A 26268-nucleotide genomic window follows, 5' to 3' on the forward strand; every position below is an offset into this window, starting at 1 on the left:
TGGATTCTTTTTGAAGAGAAGGAACTTAGTATCTTATCCTACTGTTTTTCAAATACCATTATCTTCTGAAATGAATTATCCACATTATATATGCGTTTATATATTATATTTTGGCTTTAGAGTGAAGAGGTCTCCCACTATATTGTCAGATGTCTGTGTGCTCTGGAAAGTCCAAATCCTATAAATGCTTGACTCTGCATTCATAATGATATTGTTAGTGACATAATAGTGTATATGCACATTTTAGAATTTTGTAATACTGAAATATAATGCTGAAAAAATGATCCTACTTTATGATTCTACTTCCTTATTGATAGGTTTACATAAACTGGACAGATGAAAAAGCATGTAAGCTATTTTCACAGCTTCTTTCATGATGCACCTAATCAGTCTCAAACTATTCAGTAATGTAAACAGTAAGTTTTAAGTCAGCCTCTTAACAGATCTGTGAAAAACTTCATCAGATGTGTACAGCCTTCCTTGAGTTTAATAGGATGTTAAAAAAAATTATGTTGCTATCGAAGGCACTGTACCCATAATAAGTGGGGAATTCAAACGAACACTGCTGCTTCAATCTCTGATTCAGTGGAGAACATTATATAGTACTGCAGATTTATACCTAATGGTTCTTAGATCTTTTAGGTTCACTGTAACTTGAGTAATTTCCAGTATCACTGAAATACAGCAAAGAGTATTCAGTAAGTACTCAGTACTGAGCTTAGAAAACGTCCTCAGAAAGTGACCATTAATAATATTTTTGGTGTTACAACTCCGGGCTATTAGTCTGTGGTATCAAATAATTTCCTATGAATTAAAATTTGTAAATGTAAATGCACTTGTTTGTTACCTGGCTCCTACCGCTAGTAACTTACAAAACCCCGCTTTTGTTGTGAAAGGAACTGTAAATTGTGGTATCATTAATACATATACAAATTACGTGAAGTTCACTGTCTTCAGAAATATTTCTTTATCAGGAAAATATTACTTTGTAAATAACTAGGTAAGCCCTATACTGGTAGTCATAACAAACAGATGGAAATAAAAATGTTCCTAATAACCATGTTTTCACAGTGCGATTAAAGCAAGACACAAAACATTGTAAACAACTTTTTTATCTGCCAAAATATGTTTGGAGTGATGCTTTGATTTTATAACAGATGACTGCATAAACATCCAAAGCAGCAATACAAATTTGCTCCTTATAATTGAAATGCCATCAACTCCAACTTGACAGAGAAAAAAAAACCCAACAACCAACAAAACAGAGAACCACAAATAGCCTAAGAATTAATTTTAAACAGCTTAATGTTAAAATGTATTTTAAAAGCATTTATTAGTGATTCTAAATTTGACTAAAATTTACAGACCTTTTATATTTTAGAACAAAAATACTTTAGTTTCCCTTGAAAATAAATTTAATAGTATTTTCTGTCTGAAGATCCAGAACCACTTTAAAAGCGTAGGGATATGAAACATGATGCACCTTCCCAGATAGGTACATCAGCAACTGACCCTGGCAATACTTGCACTGGGTGGGGAACTCCAGCAAATGTGCCCTACCTTTAACCAGCTCCAGTGTCCCTGTTGCACATCCCCTACAGCAGGAGCTCAGTATGATAACAACCTCAGGTGCTTGGGCCAGAGGCACGTGGGCCCAGTTCAACTTGTTAGTGCACTCTGTGCACCAGCTGCATTGTATCACTGGATAAAGAAAAAGATGATGGCTCCAGCAAGAAGAAGGGAATTAAACAAGTGGCAGATGCCCATTAGTAGCTATAGAACATTGCTGATTTTGTCAGTTACAAAAACAGCTGGAAAACAGTACTGGAAGACTGCTCCCATTTATCCCTGTTTTGCATATAAAGGAGGTCTGAACACTATGACTCGGGAAGTACCAAGTGTGCAAAATATTTGACTCAGTACATAGGCAGACTGCTGTTTCAAAGGCTGGTAATCACAAGCATATTCTCTGAAGGCATAATTACTGAGTACATTAAGAAAGGTGCATATTTCTTTTAAATATCAGTTATTCAGTGTGGTAATGAAACAGGGTATATAGGCCTTGGATATTGAATATTTGCATATAGTTTAAACATATTTAAGTGTTATAAACTTAAATATTGATTGTGGTCTATTTACACTGCCAAACACAATAAAAAATTGCAGCAGTGCTTTATACAAGACAAAAATCACAGTAGGAAGTTGGTAGATATTTCTGCCTGAAAATTATTTATTATTTCTTATTCTTTATTTTTACTCCTGATTTTCAAAATCTGCAGTTAAAAATATAAATCAGTTGCTCACAGTAGGGAAATGTTGCTTGCCAATGTTTTCTGAATTCCTTTTAATAGCATATTTCTGCACATATGTATTTTCAAATGATTGGGATTTCAGCTGTGTGAAAATCAGCACACTTGTGGGGAAAAAAAAAGGAAAAATAATTTCAAAGTGTTTTGTTTTGGCATATAGAATGAGTGTAAAAAACCTGTTAAAATGGTGCATTATGAACCAAGTCTCCCAGTAATCTAGAGGCAATGTTTTTGTTAAAATCACATGGGAATTAGACTATGAAGATCTAATATAAAGTAACAGATAAAATAAAAATGGAGGAGAGAGCTTAAATGTAACCCATTTATACCCAGACAAGGCACAGTGGAGTCTCAGAGAAATCCATGATTCTGTACTCTAGAAGACCAGCTAACCAAATAATTTAAGGTATTTTCACCTCTTTGCTTATGCATTCTTCTGCATATGCATGAGAATTCATATCAAAGAATGTATACTGAGTAAATGCATTTCAAAGTAAAAGGAAATGACTCATGAAAGTGAATCTTCTCATCAAAGGTAAATACTGTAACATAATAAAGGAAAGAAAAATTTCCATGAATTTCTTTACAGGCTACTGGGGATGGGACAAAATTTCCAGAGAGTTTTACCACCTTTCCTTGTAATACAATGTAATACAGTTTTCACAAAATCACAGAATCACAGGTCGGAAGGGACCTCAGGGATCATCTAGTCCAACTTTTCTAGGAAGAGCAGAGTCTAAACAAGATGGCCCAGCACCCTGTCCAGATGACTCTTGAAAGTGTTCAACGTGGCCGAGTCAACCACTTCCCTGGGGAGATTATTCCAATGGTTGACTGTCCTCACTGTGAAAATTTCCCTCTGGTGTCCAACTGGAATCTCCCCAAGAGCAACTTGTGTCCATTCCCCCTTGTCCCCTCCATGGGACTTCTTGTAAAAAGGGAACCTCCATCTTCTTTGTAACTACCCCTTAAGTACTGGTACACGGTGATGAGATCCCCTCTGAGCCTCCTTTACTCAAGGCTGAACAAACACAGTTCTCCCAGCCTATCCCCGTATGGCAGGCTTCCCAGTCCTTTGATCATTCTGGTGTCCCTTCTCTGGACCCCTTCCAGCCTGTCCACATCCTTTTTGTATAGCGGGGACCAGAACTGCACACAGTACTCCAGGTGTGGCCTGACAAGCGCTGAGCAGAGTGGGATGATGACTTCTTTATCTCTGCTGGTGATGCCCTTTTTGATGCAACCCAGCATCCTGTTGGCCTTCTTGGCCGCAGCAGCGCACTGTTCGCTCATGGTGAGCTTTCTGTTCACCAGGACTCCCAGGTCCCTTTCCGCAGAGCTGCTCTCCAGCCAGGTGGATCCCAGTCTGTGCTGCACTCCCGGAGTATGTTTTCCCAGGTGCATGATCTTGCACTTGTCCTTGTTGGACTTCATAAGGTTCTTGCTGGCCCACTCTTCCAGCCTATCCAGATCTGCCTTCAGAGCAGCTCTCCCTTCTGGAGTGTCTACTTCCCCACTTAACTTGGCGTCATCAGCAAACTTCATCAGGTTACACTTGATGCTGTTGTCCAGATCACTTATAAAGATGTTGAATAACATTGGGCCCAATATTGATCCCTGGGGGACTCCACTAGTGACAGGTTGCCAGTTTGAGAAAGAGCTATTTACCACCACCCTTTGGGTGGGGCCTGTCAGCCAGTTCCCCTCCCACTGTACGGGTCACTTGTCTAGGCCATAACACATCAATTTCTCCAGGAGAAGACTATGGGGGACCGTATCAAAGGCCTTGGAGAAGTCCAGGTAGACAACGTCCACTGCCCACCCCATGTCAACCAGGCAAGTCACTTTGTCATAGAAGGCCACCAGGTTTGTCAAGCACGATCTGCCTTTAGTGAAGCCATGTTGGCTTTTCCCAATCACGTGCTTCAATTGACTTGTGATGGCTCTCAGGAGGATTCGTTCCATAACTGTCCCAGGGATTGAAGTAAGGCTGATGGGCCTATAGTTACCCAGATCTTCCCTCGAGCCCCTCTTGTAGATAGGGGTAACATTTGCCTTCCTCCAGTCCTCTGGGACATCCCCTGTTCTCCATGACTCCTCAAAGATTATGGAGAGCAGCCTTGCAATGATGTCAGCCAGCTCTCTCAACACCCTCGGGAGGATGGCGTCAGGGCCCATTGATTTGTGGGGGTCAAGTTCCTGTAGTAGTTCGTATACTAACTCTTCTTTCACCAGTGGTGGGTCAGTGTTTCGTTCAATTGGCAATTTTGTTCCCAAAGCCTGGGACCCTACAGTGCTGGTAAAGGCTGAGGTGAAGAAGGTGTTGAGGACCTCTGCCTTTTCTGCATCATTGGTGATTGACTCTCCTTTTCCATTTAACAGTGGACCTATGTTTTCCTTCTTTTTCTGCTTGTGGTTGACATATCTGAAGGACCCTTTCTGTTATTTTTTATGTCTACAGCCAGTTTCAATTCAAATTGGGCTTTTGCTTTTCTGACTGCGTCTCTGCACTCTCTCTGGCTATGCCCTTGTAGTTCTCAGCGGATAATCCTCCACTTCTCCATTTCTGGTGTGCTTCTCTTTTGGATTTGAGTAGACGCAGGTGGTCATAGTTGAGCCATGGGGCCCTCTTGCTCCGCTTACTTCCTTTTCCTTTGTAGGGGATAAATTGGCTTTGTGCTTCCAATAGAGAGTTCTTGAAGAATTCCCAGCACTCACTAGCTCTTTTGTATTCCATGAAAGCCTCCCATCAAATCCCTCCCAATTGAGCCCTGAGTGCACTGAAGTTCGCTCTTCTAAAATCAAGAATCCTTGTCTTAGAGCTGACCTGCAGCACACTCAGCAGGATCCCAAACTCCACAATATTGGAGTGATAGCCAAGATATCACTAACTGAGATATTACAAAGCAGGCTTTCTCGGTTTGTGAATAGCAAGTCCAGCAGCACCTCCTTCCTGGTTGGCACGTCTAGCATTTGTATCAGGAAACAGTCCTCTATACATTCCAGGAACTTGGTGGATGACATGCGAGCTGCCGTATTGTTCTTCCAGCAGATGTCTGGTAGTTGAAGTCACCCATCAGGATCAGGTTCTGTTGGCCAGAAGCTTGCTTTAGTGCCCCAAGTATCGCTTTGTTGGGTTCGTCACCATGGTTAGGAGGTTGATAGCAGATGCCCACTGTGAGGTCCTGCTTGGATATGACCCCTTTGACTTTAACCCAGCGGCATTCGATAGAGCAGTCACAATCACCATAGCTGACTTCGATACAATCAAGGTATTCCTTGATGTAGAGTGCAACTCCTCCACCTCTTCTCCCTGCCTGTCTTTACAGAAGAGCTTGTAACGGTCCATTGTGATCCTCCAGTCGTTTGAGGTGTCCCACCATGTTTCGGTTACTCCTATGATGTCGTACCCTTCTGAGTGGGCGCGGAGCTCCAGTTCCTCCTGTTTGTTGCCTAGACTGTGTGCATTCGTGTACATACACTTGAGGTGTTTACTCTTTTGTTTCACCTCTTGGGAGACAGCTAAGGAACCTTTGTCACCACACTGCTTGGCCTGACTTACTCTCCCATTGGATGTGCTGGTGTGAGTGTTTTCTCCACGGATCCCACCCCCCAAGTCCTTCAGTTTAAAGCCTGCCTCACCAGATTAGCCAGCCTACTGCTGAAGATTCCCCTACCCCTTTTAGGCAGATGGGTTCCATCCCTCCCTAGTATGTCGTCGTCACTGAAGAACACCCCATTGTTGTAAAAGCCAAACCCCTCACGATGGCACCAGCCACGTAGCCAGGAGTTGATATACATTATGCACCTGTTTCTGGCTGCTCCCTTCCCTCGAACTGGCAAAATGGAAGAGAAGATCACTTGGGCACCAATGTTTTTCACTTGATCCCCCAGGGCTCGAAAATCTTCCTTGATTTTACCCAGGTTGCAGCTTTCAGTGTCGTTCGTGCCTACATGAAATAGTAATAGCGGATAGTAGTCTGTTTTCCTGATGAGTTGTGGCACCCTCTCAGCAACGTCTCGGACCTTAGCTCCTGGGGGGCAGCATACCTCTTGTGACTCCCTCTCAGGTTGGCAGATGGGTGCCTCAGTACCCTTCAACAGAGAGTCACCCACCACGAGCACTTGTCGTTTTACCTGCAAATTTGAGTGAACTCTTGTCTGCTTTGCTCAAGCAGAGTTGTGAAACAGACAGAGGCACAGCTGCTAGCTCCAAAATAAGGTGGCCAGTTTTTACTCTGCAGGCTGAATCTACAGATTCAGTGCCTGCAGCACACTTGCTGTTGTGGTCTATCCCTGATGCCTGCAGACCAAGGCAGGATATTTGTAGAGGTCAGGGGAATTGCTGGGTTGTTCTGCAAGCTCTTATCAGCTCCTGAAAATTCTTCTGAGCTATGTGATTATATTTCTACATGTCCTTAATGCCTTTATATTTGAAATAGTCTCTCTTTGAAGAAAAACTGCTTTTTGCTATGCCAGCTTGTCCACAGCAGGCTTGAGCACTATCATGCACTATTAAGTGCCCAAATGTAGACACTGAGGCTTTGTCTGTATTGCTAAATAAAATTAACCAGGGCCCACATTCTGGCTTCAAAGCCACATAGCAAAGCCTGGATCAAGTCCATAGATCTAAACTTTCCTTTTTCTGTCTGTAGCTAGATGTCCTAAAAGAGGACAGTCACACTGGAGTCTTCCTAACCGGAATAGTTCCTGGAGTTTGCTATCTCCCAAATTATGCTTGGGAAAGCACAAGCTGGCCCCAGCCAAAACAGCACCAGGCAGCATCCTAACAACAAAGCAGAGCAGGCAGGCACAGGAGAGAACTCACACTATCTCTAAATTAGCACACAGACCCATCTTTTTGCCTTTGGGGTCCTTACAGGCTTTCAAGATCCTGGTACAGGACTCGCTCAAGGCTGGCTCCTACTGAAATCAAGACCTTGTGGAAAGTCAGGACCTGCTAATTTATGCTCTCTTGCAGTAAGCTGTACTGCTGTTTGGACCTTATTCTGAATTATCATGTTTTTAGAAAGAAAAGTCATTTGTGTCTCCTGAAATGCAAATATGTTATGGGAAAGAATAAATTCTTTTCCAGCGGTAAAGCAGATCGACTTTTTTCTACACCTTATACTACAATTCCAGAAGGAGTGATCTACTTACCAGGTCATGGTAGGAATGGTTTCCCAAGTAGGACTGATCAAATAGGCCTCAATTCTATTCCTTTATCAGGTCTGTAACTTTAAATTTGTAGATTATTTCATTAATATCAATGGTACTGTTCACATTTTTAAAGTTATTAAGATTTAAGGCAGTATCTTCAGTATATGCTTAAACTCTACCCTCTCTCCATCTTTTGACAGTTTTCAGTCAAACTTTGATAAAAGGTGCATATTTGCATTAACATTTCTTGAGACAGTCTGTCTAGTAAGTCACTCTCAGGAAAAAGAATACTCTTTCCCCCATGCTTGCTAATTTTTATTTCATATTCAAGATACATTAGCCTTCTCTTCAACTAAAACATAGCACGTGATCTGGAAGTCATGAGCAAAACCCGCAAAATATCAAACTACAGAGTGAGTACTGTACAGATACTTTTGTACAAATGGGAGGCACCTGTCTATATTCCTGGAAGAGAATGAAAACACAACATGTGACAGAGAATTTATATGGGATGACATTCTGAGCGGGTCTAGTAAGAATAACCTCTTCAACAAGAGACATGCTATTGCCGTGAACTAGTTTATAACCATTGATAATTAACAGCCATTTATAGTTTTTGTAGTTATTGCTGATTATTTTGTTCAAGTGTAAGTTGTGGAAAGCACGGGCACTCAGTTTCAATCCAAAATAATTGGTTTAGATAGCATGGAACTGATTTTTACTTTTCTTCTCATTTTGCGCATTGAAATCTTCTTGCAAATAATATGTAGTGTAGGTATTTCTTTTCCTCATCTTGAGGACTGCTTAACAGTTTGGGACATAAAAAATATCTCTAGGCACATTTTTAGCCTGGCTTCCCTGGGGAAACAAGGCTTAGGCAGTCATGAGGTCTGTGTGGCTGTGTCTCTCTCACTAGTACCCTGGAGTCCCTTGGACAGTTACACGAAAAGTTGACAAAGATGTCGAGTTTTCAAAGATATTAAGCTCTTTCAACTGGCCTGCACAAAATATTGCCCAGGGGCCTCATTCAGACTCCAGAGCTGTTTGTTTGATCCATCAAAGTTGAGTTGTTCTGTTTAGGCTCACCCAGCAGCCAAGAAACAGCAACTAGCCAGGCAGTCAGCTCATGGAGAGCTGCCGGTCAGTCAGCACGGCTGTGATTTTCACCAAGCCACAGTGCGTGCTGTTTCTTGCTGGGCTGTCAGGCCAAGAAAAGATTGATAGCGACCTGATGGGTTGTGGGCAGGCTCATTGCAGGAGTAAGGATATGGCTGTGTAGTACTGCAGGGCACTGGGATTCAACCATTTTATAAAATAAATATTTACAAAAAAAGAAAAAAAGAACAAAATCTTGATAGCTTTATTTGTATCTTCTCACAGAACTACTTAACTGATGAAACAAAACACAAGGTTCAACACTTACTTGCTAGCATCCAAATAACAGTTATCAAAACTATGTGCACAACACATCTGTTAGGAAGAAAATATCTAAAAGCTACAGGAACAGACATGCACATCCAAAATACATGTCAGCATGTGTGTCCATGTACATATAGGTGTGTAGTTGCATATGAATGCACTAATCCTGGAACCCTCATAATCTGATGTACGTAGTCCCTATAAAGAATCTCAGATTCTGTGCTCTTGTTATTTCCAGTGTGTTTTGGCAACAGAACACTTTTTTGTTAATTCACTCCTAGATGGTGGAGCAGAGTATTTGACCACTAAGATTAAGGTCAAACCCACCAATTTTACTATAAAACTTACTGATTTGGTTTGTATGAATAAGATTTTTTGATAAACTATGTTGTTTGTCACCAGCACGTCTCATATTACGTAATTACAATGTAAGCTGCAAATAAGCTTTGCAAGGGCAACAGTGTCACAGAAACATTCTAGTAGTTCTAGTAAGCAGCTTTGATTCAGAAAAAAAAAGTCAGAAACTATTTCACAAATTTCTTTCATTGCCAAAAATCTATCTTAAAATGTGTTAACCATTTGCCTTTACTCTTTACCATGAACTGCTGTCTTTAAGAACTAAGTGATTGGAGCCAAATGTTTAAGGCAACAATTTAATATTTTTGTTTCATTTCATGAAAAACCCATATTAAAAATGAAGAAAAAATTGAAGGGAAGGAAAAAAAAAATAATTCGGAGGGCACAGCAGAGTGGACAGCAAATGTCCCATAAGTAACGCCTGCAGGCAGGAAATAACATATATTAAATTCAAAGCAGCCATTCGTGTCTACAGTCTCTCCAAGAATGCTAGTGCAAATCCAGCTGGCACCTCAGGTAGGTTCTCCAGCCACATCTGCCTGACGCATTTGGCAGTGTCTGACACTTTTTTTTTCTTAAGGAAAGGTCTAAATGCTAAGAAAAGTATAATTCATTTATTTCAGGATTTCAAGGAACAGATAATCCACCACGTGGCAACATTTCTCCTCATCAGCTTTTTCCTACTGTTGTAATGCTGAGCAGGAACAACTGAATGGCTATGACTGCCATGCTTCATATTACTTAGAGAGACATGGCTGTATTTCCGTCATGGTTTGCACTGTGGTTTTCCTTATCCAGCAAGATGCCCGGTTATTTGCTTAAAGAAATACTAACTTCTTGCTGTTGCATCTAGAAAGCCCTGAAGCAATGATAGTAGTACATCAGCAAGCAAATAGGTTTCCATTCTGACCATGTAAAGTACTAACTGGTTAGCACTGAGTTGGTCCAAAATGGTTTTATAAAATACTAGAAATCATTTTACATCACAAATTATTTGGCCAGATCCCTTCTTCATTTAATTCTGTTGACTTTTGCCTTAAAATCAGGAAGGATTTGAATAACTCTGGCTAGAAATGGGCTGTAGCCTCAAAATGCAAATCTAAATTTTCAAGTGCCTCTAACTTGGAAGTGGGGTTTTGTTACAAGCTGTCTCTTTTTTTTTTTTTAATGGGAGTACAACATGGGATTATGGAATTTAAATGCTTTGTATTTTGGTTGTATGTTTTTCAGCTTGTGAAAATACAAGCTATTTGTCTACTTGAAGTAAACATCTTTTGTATATCTGCCTGCATGCAGTCACCCTGGAAAACTGTATATAAATTCCCAGTTCAGTTTGAGTTGCAGGTGTCTATGTGAAACCTCAAAATGACAATACTCTATTGCACAAGAAAGAAACATTAGAAATAAAGAAGTGTATTATTTGATCTAGTTTATGTCTGCACAGTGTTAGGCAAACAACCAGATCTCAGTAAACCATAAGAAATAACAAATAAGCACAAGAGAGTACAACTGAAATAATCCCAAAGAATTAAGGCCAAGTAATTACAGCTTTTTAGATATATTGACTATAAAGAAGTGCTTTTCTTGAGGGAACTTGAGGTTAACCATATGGCATACTGACCTAATCTACAAAAGTACAAGAATGAGAGGCTTTTGATGAAGCATGCACTGTTATCCACATCTGTGACAGAGAAGAACAAGTTATGTAGCTCTGTAGATAATTTGGTAGTCTTTATTAATAATTGTAATTAAGAAAGTTAGCATTACAGCAAACGTTCAAGTATAAAGTTTTAGGATTAAACCGAGCAGTAATTCAGCCAGGAAATCAAGTCCCCTATGTAGAACAGTGACTCATCGCAGTATGAATCATTTATGTCTAAAAGCAGAACTGCCTCTATTGTGTTTTGCGTTGTGTCAATATTTCCATGGTAAATCATTGTTTTCAAGGCTTCTATCCATGGAAAATTGATTTTTTATTAAAACTGGTACACAAACACCAGGCCAATAGCACAAATGTTAATTACTGTAAGTAATAGGTGTTTTCCCATGCAAAAGCAATTTGGGTCATTTCTATAGCTGTTCAAGACAAATTTGATTTTCAAATTAATATTTGACCCATATTTAGATTTTGTGAGCTTGATAGGAAAAAAATCAGTGTATTTGAATGTATCTCAGTATTTAGCTTTTATATTTTTGTGCATTCTTTCCATTATCTTTTCTCCCAATCCTTTCTACTTTGCACCACAAACATGTTTGCTTTGGGATTTGCTTAGCCACAGGTGTAAACCCTATGGACTTCTGAGGGCCTGATTCTTTAGTCAAGACCAGCAGACTTTTAGCTTCCTGTGTGTTCCTGGCTTTATATTTAGGGTGGATTTCCTAAATGTTCTGTGAAAATCTGGGCTACAAATGCAAATGGTTTTAGTCCACAGGTTTTAATCAAACCTTCATGATCAGAGCAAAATCTTCCTCAGCAATGTCAATACATGAATAGGCCTAGATTTGCCAGACAGACAGTTTGAACCCAGGTTTCACTGGTTTCAGGTTGGCATGTGACTCAGATGACTAAAAGTTCAGGTTTGCCAAACTCCTATTCCTTAGCAAAATTATAGAGCTGGAGGTGGAGGAGATTTTTCTGCCCAGTTTCAGAAATGGATAAATTGGACATGTCTTTGTAAGCCAGTTACCCCTGTATTAAACATCTGTAAAACATCCATATAATTTCAGATTTTCCACCATGAAAATGATCTTTTTTTAAAACTCCTTTTATTCAGATTTCAGTGCTTTGGGTTCTTGTAAGCATGCATTTCACTACCAGACACCTAGCCTGAAATAAGTAGGGGCTGCCTGACAGTTTGGTGAAGATGCGGGGAATTTAATAAATGTTGAAAAAGATTAATAGTAGTAGGGCATCATTATGCATTCTGAGTCCTCTGAAACTTCCTTCTTATAGTACGGTCTATCCTGTCAATATTTGAAATGTTCTGTTCTAACTAAATGGGGTTTTCTCTCTGTGTTTCTAGAATCACAGAATCAGAGAATCACAGGTTGGAAGGGACCTCAGGGATCATCTAGTCCAACTTTTCTAGGAAGAGCAGAGTCTAAACAAGATGGCCCAGCACCCTGTCCAGATGACTCTTGAAAGTGTTCAACGTGGCCGAGTCAACCACTTCCCTGGGGAGATTATTCCAATGGTTGACTGTCCTCACTGTGAAAATTTCCCTCTGGTGTCCAACTGGAATCTCCCCAAGAGCAACTTGTGTCCATTCCCCCTTGTCCTCTCCATGGGACTTCTTGTAAAAAGGGAACCTCCATCTTCTTTGTAACTACCCCTTAAGTACTGGTACACGGTGATGAGATCCCCTCTGAGCCTCCTTTTCTCAAGGCTGAACAAACACAGTTCTCCCAGCCTATCCTCATATGGCAGCTTCCCAGTCCTTTGATCATTCTGGTGTCCCTTCTCTGGACCCCTTCCAGCCTGTCCACATCCTTTTTGTATAGCAGGGACCAGAACTGCACACAGTACTCCAGGTGTGGCCTGACAAGCGCTGAGCAGAGTGGGATGATGACTTCTTTATCTCTGCTGGTGATGCCCTTTTTGATGCAACCCAGCATCCTGTTGGCCTTCTTGGCCGCAGCAGCGCACTGTTCGCTCATGGTGAGCTTTCTGTCCACCAGGACTCCCAGGTCCCTTTCCGCAGAGCTGCTCTCCAGCCAGGTGGATCCCAGTCTGTGCTGCACTCCCGGATTATGTTTTCCCAGGTGCATGATCTTGCACTTGTCCATGTTGAACTTCATAAGGTTCTTGCTGGCCCACTCTTCCAGCCTAGCCACGTACAACGGGGTGCAATTAGCCGTTGAGGTGCAGTTTTGTGGTGCAACTATGTACTTTGTTATTTTTCCAAAATTGAACGCACATTTAAAAAAACTGTTTCTGTTCCTTAAAAGATAATTACATTACCTCTAGAATGAACAAGTATGATAGTAGTATAGTCTAAAATTTACCATACTTTATTAAGTTGAAGTTGTAGATTTTTCTAATCTTTCCTTTTTCCTTGTACTTTTCCAGAAGTTATTATGAAATAAACAATCTTTAGTAAAAAGGAAAATATAGAAAGAAAATACCAACTAATGACCACTGAATAGTTTCTTTTTTATGTGTAAAAAAAAATATTATCTTTACTATTACAAGGGACTCAGTTCTAAAACTATGAAAGAATCTTAATTTTTTTTCTAAAAATTTTCTGAAATTGCCTTTTTCTGCAAAATATTAACATGTTGAACTCCTACTGCCACGTCTTATTTTTGTGGGAGAAATCTTGTCTTTCTGGATTTTTGTTTTTCTTTTCCTATTCTGGCCTAAATGTAATAATATGAGTTCAGATTGTAATCTGAAACTGCTCAGGGGAGGTGATGGGAGAAATCATCATCCTTCCACTTCTTTGTGTGGAAGATTATTGAGAAGAGTGCACCAGCCTTCACAAAACATGCAGGAGAAACAGATGGGCGTAAAGATCATAATCTTGTTTTCTTCTGCATATGAGTCAGAAGAGCAATTCCTTGCGTGGGTGATATATACTTCGTTTGGAAGGATATGACATTTCCATTTTGCCCTTGCAGCCCAGGAGATGAGAGAAGTACACATGTCTCAAATCTTCTGACTCCAAGCAAGGAGGAGGTCATCAGGATGAAGGGAACAGTTAAAGGTCTTCTTTGTTTCCTGTGCTATACTCACTGTGGATACTATGACAAAATATTTCACACCTGCTATAGTCTTTACTTTTCCAAAAGGAGAAAATTTTCTCTGAAGTATTAGTCAGTGCCCCATGGATAAGTTATCTCTGGCATGGATTATCTGAGTGCAACTGCAAGGGGAGGTTGCTCTGTAACTTTTTAGCAAAGGTCTCACTAGGAACACTGGGAGCTCCAACACTTTACTGTCTCATTCAATGATTTCATCCTTGAAGCTGCCAAGTGGGACTTTAGCTAATGCCTACAGATAATTTAGTTATAATACTTTGCCTACTAAACTCCACAGCAAGGCAACCCTCCATAAGCTCTTAGTATGCTTGCAATGTAGTAGGATTTCTTTGGAATAACTGTTTATTTTTTGAAGCTTATTGCCATTAATAGGAAACACTTTCTGACCCTCAAAAGTATGCAAGATTCTTGACATCCCTAGGTGTTGCATTCAGAACTCTGTCTGGAGTTTGCAAGTGACTCCTCAGTCAAAACTAGAAAAGTTTATACTATATTCATAAAGACCTGAGTTTTCTTAAGTGAAGATTAACAAAGCCATTGTAGATGCCAAAGACAGGCAGCTGTCTGCTCAGGTGGAAACCAGGTATTCAGTAACAGGAGTCCCTGTGATGTGGCTTGCTATGCATAGAAGAACGTAGGTGAAAAAGGATGTATAATGTCAGCCTAACAGGCTCTTGAGTCAGGTGAAATAAATGAAAAGTACTTACTGTTTTTATGCCTCAGGGGGAGATCTGTTATATAGATGTGCACTTATTAAAGTAATATATTTATTAAAGTAATTAGTAATATCTCTACCCTTGGAGATAACCAAAGCCTGTCTGGACACAGCCCTAAGCAATCTGCTCCAGCTACCCCTGCTTTGAGCAGGGAGGTTGGACTAGTTGATCTCCACAGGTCCCATCCAGCCTCAACTACAATGTGATTCTGCACAATAATCTGCAAAGCCCAGTAGACTATTGGTTTACTTGGATGCCTTTCCTTCCTCACCCATATTCCAGCTGCTAATTAAGGTCACTTGGGATGCTTGCAAAAGAAAACAAATCAAACATCGTTTAGTTCCTGCTTTTTTCCATTTTTCAAAGTTCTGACTCCAGATTAAAAGAACTTGGAAATTGTTGTTCTCCCAAAGAAGTTAAAATGCTTTCTGTTTTTTTTTTTCCTTTTTACTTTTTAATGTAATTTTCTTTCCTTTCAATAACACGATAATTTTACTAGTTGTAATGCACATATCTCCTCTGTATGCCATGTCTTCACATACAAAATTCAGTAGCAGAATTAGCTGATTTGTAGTTCATACTAAGCAACATTTGCCCTTGAGCTACTGGGAGCTGTACTTATATCCTTGTCAATTGAAAAATAGGGAATGAAAAATGGTAACTCTTTTTCATCCTTGAAGTGTCAGTACTAAAAGCCCAACAGTAAAAGTTCCTGAGACATGAGATTTTATAGCTGTGTTTTTTCTGGATGAAAAATACAGTGAAAGTAATTCTGGCTTTTTAATAACTACCTAATTTTGAGCCCAGTGGAGCTGGTTTCATAGTAATTAAAGTACTAGGGGTTACAAATTCAATACAGAAACTGTACCCTAAATTAAATTGAACTTCACACTCAATTGCAGTAAGTAGTTGGTATAAATTTGTTTTTTCTTGTTTGTTCTGATCCAAATGGCATGCAGGCTCCTCTTTTAAAGATTATCATTTCAAGTTGTGGGTTTGGGGCTTTGCAGGTTTGTACTTAGGTTATTAAGAGCATTGCATTGTGGAAAGATGCTGATATACATATTGTAATAAAATGGGGCTGGATAAACTATCCTAAAAAAGGAACCAAATGGCCAGTTTGTATGTGTATGTGGGTTTTTTTATGTTTTAGTTGTTGTTTGTTCGTCTGTTTTAATTTATTTAATTTTATTTTATTTAGTTCTTCAAGATCTTTTGCCTTTCAAGGGTTAAATCAGATACCACACAGACTTTTATTGACTAAGGAGTCTCCCCCACCCTGCTTCCATTAGAAGCCTTTGAACTCAATTCATGTCTGCAATCCTCCTTCCATTACAAAGTAATGTCAAGATCCCTGCAAAGACTGTTGGCCTGTTTAATGTCTTATTTGTCACCTAGTTAAATCCTACTGTTTGACATTTAGAATTATCTCTAATAGCTTTATCACTTTCCTACAATCTTTGTCCCCACTCAACATAGCCTTTGTATAATCTTTGCTAAAATGCTGTATCTAAAACAAAATAACATGTATGTTACGTCAATTTTAAAATTGTAAAAGGCTTTACAAACATCAGGTCCATGAAGACTCAGTTATGTAATTTCAACTTTAAAGAAAAGAAAACAGATGCTATACACTGAACTTAATCTACCTTAATCATAAACAGAAAAGATTATGAAAAGGGAGAAACTAGTAGTTGATGTTACTATTACTACAATCAACTTAAAGATCGCTTCCCCCAGTCATCTTTTTAAAATAGAATTTAAAAAAGAGCTGGGCAGATTACTTCCAATGAAGAATTTATACAGTTACTTTTCTTAATATGTTCATTATTCAGTAACAATACTTCCCCAAAATTTTTCATAATCAATAAGAATTAAGTGACTATTTCCCCCTACACTGCAGACTCGATTGAATCTGATATTCAGACTAAACTTCTGTCTTTAAGATATATTATTTAAATTACACGCTGTTTTACTCTGCAATCTAGATCATTATATTTCTTAGGCACAATCATCACTATTTAGATGGAGGGTCAACCTTTTTGTCAGAAATTATTTTTCACAATTTTTCAGAAGCATTGGCACGCAAATCCGTGACTACTTTCTTCAGGGAGGAAAGCTGAATGCAGATGTCCCCTTCCCCTCCCCTAATCTCCAAAATGTGTTTCTCTTTCTGTGCCCAAGCATACCAAGTCCTTGGTTGCTCCTCTGCAATTCTTTGTGAAATAGCATTGAGAATAAAGTAACTGAAATTACCTGTGTTTAAAGTGCAACAGATAAACTTGAAAGACTCATCCATTCGCAAGTATAACTATAGTAGTGGTAAGGGACTCGGCATCAGGGACATTCTGGCTTTTTGGTGTTGTTTTGGCTAGGAAAATCTCTCTCCTGAGGTGTTGTACCTAGTGATACTGCAATGTACAGAGATGGTCATAAAGCATTCACTGTGATACAGCGACTCAGTCTAAAATGCAATGGAGAAGTACTTGTTCTGGCATTTGTGGAAACAGGAGTGGCCAGAGATGAAGATAGAAGTAGGCATCATATACATCCAACTGATTGTTCTGACATGAATAAGGAAACCCACGTCAATAAAGCCTGTTGTGACCTTCTGTGGGTCCACTATTTGCAGTTAGCATGACAAAAATTTCTTCTGAATGGCATTTATTGCCCCCTGAATCATAGTGAGATACTGGCTTACACCAAAATAAGGAGAAACAGCACAATACATGTCTGAGGCTGGCCCTTTTCAAATAACCGTGGCTTTTCTTGGCCTAGCAGAAATCTCCTGTTGCCTAGCTTCCTTACCACGGTTGAGTATAAATTCTTACGTTCATGAAAACAAGTTTCCTCAACCTGACATTTTCCTGACACTCCGAGATGTGTGGCACCATCCTCTGCCACCCATCCTAGTGTAGAGATTTTTTATTTTATTTAAGCTTTTACTGACAACAATGTCTGACCTTAAAAACAAAGTCAGTTCCTAGAAAGCCACCAGGAACTAAGCCCAGTCAAGTCAATGAGGGTAACCATACTGATGGTGATAGACTCAGCATCACAGACACATATAGGATAAGACCCTACCACCACGATGCAAGAAGAGAACAACACAAGCAGTCTGGGCCATAGGTGGCAATTTTGTAGCAAATACTACATAAACACCTAGTTAGACACTCCAGCTAATTAATTCAAAATACACCTATTCCAGATCCAGTTTATACCCAGTTATCAAGCAGTGCAAATATCTGATACTAGAGAACACCAGATCTTGTCAGAGGTAGGAGGGAGTATGCTATAAGAAGCAACTTCACTTGCACAGAGGGGAAGAAATGTGCTTAAGTAATGCATTTTCCTTATCTTATCCTCAATATTGAAAACAATTTTCAGCAAACTTTTGAAAATTTATGAAGAATATAAATGAAGAAAATTATCTTAAATGGCCAGCTAAACTGTGGCTGGCTTCAGCATTGTAGAAGTCTGGGTATGACTGCAAATACCCATGAGAATCTATTTTGGTGGTTCCGTGGTGTGGAAGTTGGACACGTTTCTTTGCTTTGAATCAAAGACTATATATGGAGTAGTAAAAGAATAGAAACAGAAATCTTCAAAGTGCCTGGGAACTGATCAAAAACTAAAGGAGAAAAGAGCACTATAAACTGAGAAACAAAAGAGGAATTAACACATTCTCTCCATTAGAGCTAAGAATGCTGCAATTGTGTTGGGGTTCAATCCAGGACATGTGGTGTTAGTTACAGAGAAGTATCTATAGTATGTAGCAAAGAAACAAATGTAGCTGCTGCTGCTCACCGTTTTTCAAAGTGTGGTTTGTATTCCTGGTCACTATGCAACACAGTAGGAAAAGTACCATGAAAAATTTAGAAAAGTTGCTCCTAAGGAGCTGTCTTTGGGTGAGATGACACAACTGATTGTACAACCACATACATTTATTGCTGGAAATCTATTGAAAGAGTACATTTACTACTCAGAACTCATGTTGACTCTGACAAACACATACCCAGTGCAATCAAATTAATTTATATTCTATATAAAATACCAGAAACTGTAAGGAAATGTATTGTTTCCTATATAGAATCTACAAAACACAACTTGTAAAATAACAAAGCCATGCAGCACAATCTACTCCATTGCCTTCACTGCCTCTGCCTTAAAAGACGAGTTTGAGAGACTTAAACCCTGCATTACGTTGTGTTTGGTTCAGAAAAGGGAAGCACTTTTTTCTTTTTTTTTTTTTTTTTTTTTTAAATTAAAAACTCCCTGCTGAAGTTCCTTTCTGAAAGAAATGAAATTCTAACCTCAGACCACTACAGGATCGCAGCTGAGGCAGTATGAGCCAGGTGGCAAGGCAGCTTGAGGCAGACTTGGGCCCTCTGTGCCCCATACCTTCAGCTCTGTCCAGATGCACAGCAAAGACAGGGCACATCCTGGGAATTGCAATCCCTAAATCTTCCAGGGGGAAATGCAGCCTACCAGAGAGCCCTGAAATCCTTTGCATTCTGGTCTATGTTTGAGTAAAACTACAGTAACCTCCTAGTGACTCATGTGGCTACCTCACTTTCACAGAACTAGGAAATCTGCCTAAAATTTCCCAGTGTTGGGCATTTTTTTTATGTAAGGTACACCCATCCTATATCAAATGCAGAGTAATCAAACTCAAGCAATGCTTTATGTAGCATTTATCTTAAACAGATGATAAACTGCCATCTCTGAAGTGATGCTGACTGTGTCAGCCCAGCAGAGCGCCATTTTACCATTAGAGTTAGCATGAGTCCAAACCAAACTGAGCAAAAGGGACTAACAACAGCTCTCCTCAGCCTGGTGGGGACATGTGATTTAATCAGATTCAGAACAGAATTATACTCCTAATTACCCTTCCAGCTCTTGGGAGAGACAGCATTTTGGTTGTAACAGGAATTTTTTGAAGCACAAAGGATTCTGCTGTCTGTAGTACCAGGCAAGCACAACACTGCAAGCATTCTGCTTTGTTCAGCAGTGGGCAGTGCTATGTATAATGTAAGAGCAAGCAGTTACGTGTAGCTAGAAATGGAGACCTTATTGCAGAGCTCTGGCCATGCATGTTAGATTTGCTCATTTAGAAAATGTATTTCAAATCTTCACAAGATGGTCCTGTTCAGACCATCTGCATGTAGTGTATATATATAATAATTTGTTTTTCTGAAAACTTATGCATAGATTATATGTATAAAATATCAGTAAAATTATTACCGTTTTTAAAAAAATCTTTTTTAAAGCTTGTGCTCATCTGTTTCTGGCATATATTTTACCCATCTCTAACCTTTAATCTTTTTAATATCTCAGTCTTTCCTGCTAAAAATGCCCTACCAGTCTCACACAATTCAGTCTTTTAAGTCCTCCTCCGACTCCCCCCTATTCCAAGGCAATGCGAGTTCTTAGATTTTCTTGCTTTTCTATGTCACCCTCTTTTAATTGGACACGATTGCTAAATAGCAAACCTCAGTCTGCTTTTGTAATCCATTTTTGTTTTCCTGTCACAGACAGTTTTGTTGACTGCCAAGCCATGAACAAGCTTCCCCTGGAGCACTGTACTTATGTCTAACACTTTTATCACTATCATGCATATCCAACACAAGGCTTCTCTGCTGTCTGTAACTTCAGAACGAGAGAGACTTAGAGCCTAGGTCCAAGGCTTATTTTTACCTGAAAAAAAGCTCTAAAATACTTATGTGTTATCATAAAAATAAACTGCTCAGTACAATTATGTGTGAAACTGCCAATATGTCAGGCCTGCCCAGTTACCTGGCTCACCAACTTTGCACACCTTTAGTCAGAATATCCACTTTCTGCTGAGATCTCCTGCTTCTTCAGCTGTTACTGTAAAGTGCTTACAATATAATTTCAGTATAGCTTGTCTGATGCTCCACATGTCTCTTAATTGTTAGTTCTCTTTATAAAAGTGTTTCAGTCAAGCAAATATTAGAAAAAGCTGTACCAATTTTAAACATTTGCAGATGGAGAAGGGAATGGCTGATTGTTTTTAATTCCTTTAAAAGTGTCCTAATTGATTTCCACAGACACAGGACACAGAAACATATTTGCATTGAAATTCACAACCTGAACAAGCAGTATTCTTGCAACATTTTTTTTTCAGCATCTATTCTCTGACAATATTGATGACAATCAATGAAATCGTTAAGTGATAAAACTTATTTTGCAAATAGTTATTTAAAGTTCTGTGATGAAGAGACAAATTTGCTCTCAACAGTTTGGTCTGTTTCTTTTTTCCCAGTGTGAGACTGTGAGGTGCACAAGTGATTGTGATGATTCTTGAAGCATTTTAGTTCAGATAGAGAGGGTTTTAGAACTGACATGGCATGGCCATATCATATAATACTGACAGAATGGGTGGGTACATTTTTTGGAAAAAAAAAAGCTTACAGATGAAAAAATGAAATAGAAAAAGATAAATAAAGTATTCTCTAGCTGTGTGCTCCCAGGATTTAGAAAATAGGAAGGGCAATCCAGTCTGAGATTTTCTTTAGACCTGGGATTTTTCCCTAGAGAGTTGGTGGAAGCCATTCATTCAGCCAATCACCATACTGAAACAAAACGACCTTTATATTTTTAAGCTGGTATAGGCTAAAACTCTGATTTTGTAAAAAGAGAAAAGTAAGATTTTAACGCATTCATAGTCGTCTCAGAGTACAAGTTAAGTTTTGTAATTCAATGAAAACAGTACAGGAGCTGTGGGAGGGATTCTGGATGTGTGTACGGAAAATAGAGCAGCATCCAGAAAACTCACTTTTTTGTAAACAACAGGTTAATGAACAAGTAACTCAGTGAAGACAAATTTGCTCCAAATCACAGAATACAGCTATAACTAATAAAATAAAACACTCTTTGGAAATTACCACTCTTGCAAAACCTTTGAAATACTTGCCCTTTTGAATTTTTTAGATTAAAAGGATTAATCAGAATGATCTCCTCAGTGTTTCAGCAGAGAAATCTCATTTTTTTTGCCTGTACTTGCAAACTGATACTGATTCTAGTTAGGTAAGGTTCACAAAACTGAAATGAAAGTAGTTTCCAGAGCTTCAGTACCTGCAATAACTGGCCTTTAAACATCTTTCAAAAGTTTAACATCATTCTAAATACGTGTCTAAAAGATTTTTCATACATCCAATATGACTTAAAAAGAAAACAGCTACTGGCCTCTATCAATATATCAGGAAGAACGACAGGAAGGGATACATGCAGGGAAACCAAATGAGTGTAAACTTGTTATGAGTAAACACAGATTGTAAATTAAATTCCTAAGAATTCAAGGAATAAGATTTTGGAGGAAGTTTCCTAGAGGGAACAAGTTAATTTTAACTGGAAGTTTACATGTTTATGGAAGCGAGGACATAAGAAGATTATTTTCAGTGAAAAGAGGCTAGACTTAATATCCTAAGAGGGTCTTTCCAGTTTTACATTCTTACATCACATTAGAGGAAACTGCAAGTTAATGTGGTGCTTGATTTTTATTTTGCAGTTGCTGAAGCTCCACACATGAAAAAGAGTTAAGTACTTAACCCAAGAGGGACTGAGTTTGTTTTTGAAAGGGATAGTACTCAGCATACTACGCAGTTGGATCTACTGTCTAAAATATTGAAAAGTATAAAAATGAAAGGCCCATTTTCAAGAAATTACTACTTAGGAACCTATATCCCACTCTCTTAGATAAATAAGTCACTACTAGAAATAGGATGTATTTTCTCAAATCATCTGGTTGCTTTTGAAATCTGTAGTTACTACTTCCTGCGAGTGCATGATTAAAGAAATTTTTTTTTTAATAATTATTTTATTAAAAACTCAACAGAAAATGAGGACTGAAGTTTCAGAGTTTCTGCAAACCATAACTACTTGCCTATCACAATTTGAGAGTGGATGCTGCTATTCTGTCCTTTAAACAAAAACTCATTAAGACAATAGTAGTTGTGAGGAAGCAATTACTTTCTCACTTTCTAGTCTTTGTTCATGGACAATCAGACACGCTGGTGTTATTTAAGGAAAATTTAATAAGCATTTCATATGAGGTAGGAGTGTAAAATGAAAGAAAAGTAGCTCTGCCATACAAGAAACTGTTTTCTTTCAAGATGTCATGCTTAAACAACATAGTCCTAAAATACATAACTGTCTTCATTCTTCTTAGTTTACATATTTAAATAAAAGAAAGCCTTGTGAACAGTCTTGGTCTTTCAAGAAACTTTTGTATCTTTAATATTTCCTGTAAATTTTCCACCTATGGAACATTGCCTGCATTTGGTTTTTCACTGACTTATCATTTGCTGAAATCCTCAGTCACACATAAATCACTTATCTGGACTATTGCTATTCCCTCCTTAGAGTCTTTAGAAATCCTTATTATCTCAGCTGCAGGGAGACTGAAGTATCATAGCCAGATAGTTCTGTCTATGCAGTAAATATCACTGTATCAGCTTCATCTTCCAGACCATTCCCTAGCTTTCTACTTAGAATGACCTTCTAATCCACTTAAAAATAATGTTTCACAAAAAGTTTCATAAATTATTCTAATTCACTATATTAACTTGTTGTCCAACTACACCTACCTTTGCTCCTCCTTCTTGGTATCTTCTCTGTCTCTGCTCCATCATTTGAGCTGCTCCATAATTTGAGCTGCTCCATATTTTGAGCCAAATGAGTTTCCCCGTCTTCACAGAGTCTCTGTGACCAAGAAATTTTAATTCTCACATTGTGTTTTTTAGCATAAGTTGTTCGATTTTGTGTAAATCTTTGTATGATATTGCTTTATACAGAATTGTATTTCAAAATTTTCCAATATGAGACTGCAGAATAAAACAAGAAAATAATCCTGGTTTATTCAGTAGTTTCTTTCATTTTATACTGGATGACTTAAGCTGACATACATGATTTCAGTATAGCTTTTGTTTACATGAGTCTCCCCAAAATGGTCCATAATATTTGTTCTTTTTAATCCCCAAAACTGAAAAGGGAATATACATTGAAAATACTTATATAAAAATGTAAAATCTATAGCTGCATGATGAACTTGAAGGTTTTCAATTTTATAAATCAATGCATTTTAAATGTATTTACTGCATTTATTTTCTGAGCCTTAGGCACAAAAATAAAAGCAGATTTGAGCAAGCAGTATTTTTTTTAAATTGTTGCAAGAATGTTTAAAAATCTTTAGCTCAAGATATGAAGCAAATTTGATTAAAATCCTCTGGTATGAAGCATGATATAAGTTGTGAGAAATGCTTTATAGAAGGAGAAACAAATTCAAAGGAAGAAATTAAATAATAATTCTTAATCCCAATGCTAAAATTCACATTAGTTTTTTCTAATACAGTTTTGTGACTAATTCCCCTCCAAGCTAAGTAAATGACCACTTATCTGTTCATAAAAGCAACAAAACTTTGTAACACTATGAGAATGTGACATTTTAGTACAGGCTGAAAGAACAGATTTACAACTGTCAAAACCACCTCATACTGATGGCAAGCCTTAAACTTATCCCAGAACCCACTTTTAGGCAAACTTATACTGGGAAGTTCCCTTTCTACTAAATAGAAAGGGATATCCCGGCTTTGAATCATCCTTTGAAGGATTTTATTTCATTCTTTCTGCTGGCCACATTTTGAATACTATATGAAAACCCAGAAATTCAAGTATAGATATTTTGTTTGATGAATTCTCATCTGCGCTACAATAAGTCTAATTTATAGCCAGTGACCACTTTTTTCTTTCATTTTGTAAAATGTTGACTTGCAAACTGAAGTAGGAAGTAATTGCACTACTGCAGGCACTTTCCACTGTTTTATTGCCCTGGTTATACATAGTTTTACAGGAGAATCCTTCCTTTTACCAGAATAATTGAGGGGATTTTTGAAGGGATTTTTTTTTAAACTTGGGTTATGAATTACTGTATGATTTAACTTGAAGAGCTGCTCTGTAAGATCTGATTTAAAGTAATGAGGATGCTACAATCCAGGAAACTGTACTTATGAAACACCCTGACTTTTCAATGAGGTACAAAATGTCACGTGGTATATGAAAGCTGCCAGTAGAAATGTAATAGCAACAGAAACAGAAAAGAGGGACAAGGTCAAGTCTGGAATATTTCAGAGACTTAGCAAATGACAGGTAAGTGTGATAGAGGCATGAAGGAACAGATTCCTGGAAACTTATTGTATAATTAGAATATGAGTCCTGAGTATCAGCTAGTTTGACAGCTTAAATAACTTTGTGTATTCTTTTCACATAATGGCAAGGTCACCAAAACTTCTCATATTCAAATTGCAAAACGGCACACTGAGAGTAGTTGGCTGTTCACCATTTCTTTTGTAATTCAAACTCGTTTGAGTAGAAGGCAGAAAATTGGACACAAAGCATCTCAACAAAAGGAAAAAGTTATTACAAATTGGAATTGTGTAATTTCTCCGGAGGTTGCATTGGATACATTTAAATTACATGCCAGCGGAGAGGCTTGGGTGATCACATTTTGCACCGTTTAAGCACACCTTCTGTCAGATTTAGAAAGGATTAAAATAAGATTCTATGAATCCAGGTGAATTTAATCTGTAATTACCACTTAATAATTTTAGAACTACCAAAGCGAACACATTCCAGTCTTTTCCATAAAACAGCCTGATTTAGAAACTTACTATTTTTTCCCCCTCCTCCAGTATAAAGCTACCACAATTTCTAGATAAAGCCATGTGGTGTGAAGAAACATACCCAAACATGGAAATAAAGAGTATTTTTTAATAATGAAGACAGAGAAAAAAGATAAATTGGAAAACTAATGAACACAAAAGATAAGATTTTCTGATATACCTAAAAAACAGCTTGAAAGAGACCTGTGAGTGTGATGACAATACAACTCAGGGGAAGGCTCAAGAACCATTAGTGTAATGAAATTCATTGACTATTGCTTAAGCAGTTGCTGAGCTGTGTCTGTAGGCTTTCCACCCACCATGAAATAATCCATTTTGTGAGTGCTCTTTCAGTTCTTCATTTCAGCTTGGACCCCCAGGGAAACCAATCTGAGAGGCAGCAACAGTAGGGAGCTCCAGGGACAACAACTGCAATTGCAAAGATATACATAGCAGTTAGAGTGAGGATTTTGGAACAGAAAAGAATTATTGTGCAGACATCAACAAAAGACACAAATATTAGTTTAAACATGAACAAAAGTCGGGCTCTGCAATTATCTTTAAAAATTATTAGAAGTCCAGGTTAATCAAAATTCAGGCTAAAGAACAGGCAAAATACTCTGCTACCTGTCATTCCACTCTATTTCTCATCTCAAAAACAAAATTAAAAAAACTCCACACCCATCCAGTCAGTTACATTAATTAATATGTTTACCACATGAGGTATTACTTAATGGTATGCTACAACAGACATGAGCAAGCTCTTCCCAGAGTCTGAGCCAACCAGAGCTATTTAACTGGCATTAGAGTATCACAGAGCCCAAGCTAACAAGCCCTGCTGCAAAGCACTGCGTATTATTTTAGGAA

The 26268-nt window shown here is 38.4% G+C and overlaps 2 long non-coding RNA genes across 8 annotated transcripts in view; both read right to left on the minus strand.

The window, feature by feature from the left end:
* LOC142050253 (uncharacterized) overlaps positions 1-17129 on the minus strand; it is a 41172-nt gene extending 24043 nt beyond the window's left edge. Inside the window, exons 1-2 of the long non-coding RNA XR_012657972.1 lie at positions 16979-17129; positions 7470-7546 (exon numbers count right to left, since the gene is read on the minus strand). This is a non-coding gene — a long non-coding RNA (uncharacterized LOC142050253). The remainder of the gene's footprint in view (positions 1-7469; positions 7547-16978) is intronic.
* Positions 17130-23381: 6252 nt separating this feature from the next.
* Positions 23382-26268, minus strand: part of LOC142050252 (uncharacterized) — a 40996-nt gene continuing 38109 nt past the window's right edge. For 6 of the 7 annotated variants that reach the window (XR_012657968.1, XR_012657970.1, XR_012657969.1 and 3 more), the window contains one exon: positions 25491-25830. This is a non-coding gene — a long non-coding RNA (uncharacterized LOC142050252). Of the gene's footprint in view, positions 23447-25490; positions 25831-26268 lie in introns of those variants that run through there. The other variant, XR_012657967.1, reaches the window with a different exon arrangement.

Source organism: Phalacrocorax aristotelis, chromosome Z (genome assembly GCF_949628215.1).
Source record: "Phalacrocorax aristotelis chromosome Z, bGulAri2.1, whole genome shotgun sequence".
Lineage (NCBI taxonomy): Eukaryota > Metazoa > Chordata > Aves > Suliformes > Phalacrocoracidae > Phalacrocorax > Phalacrocorax aristotelis.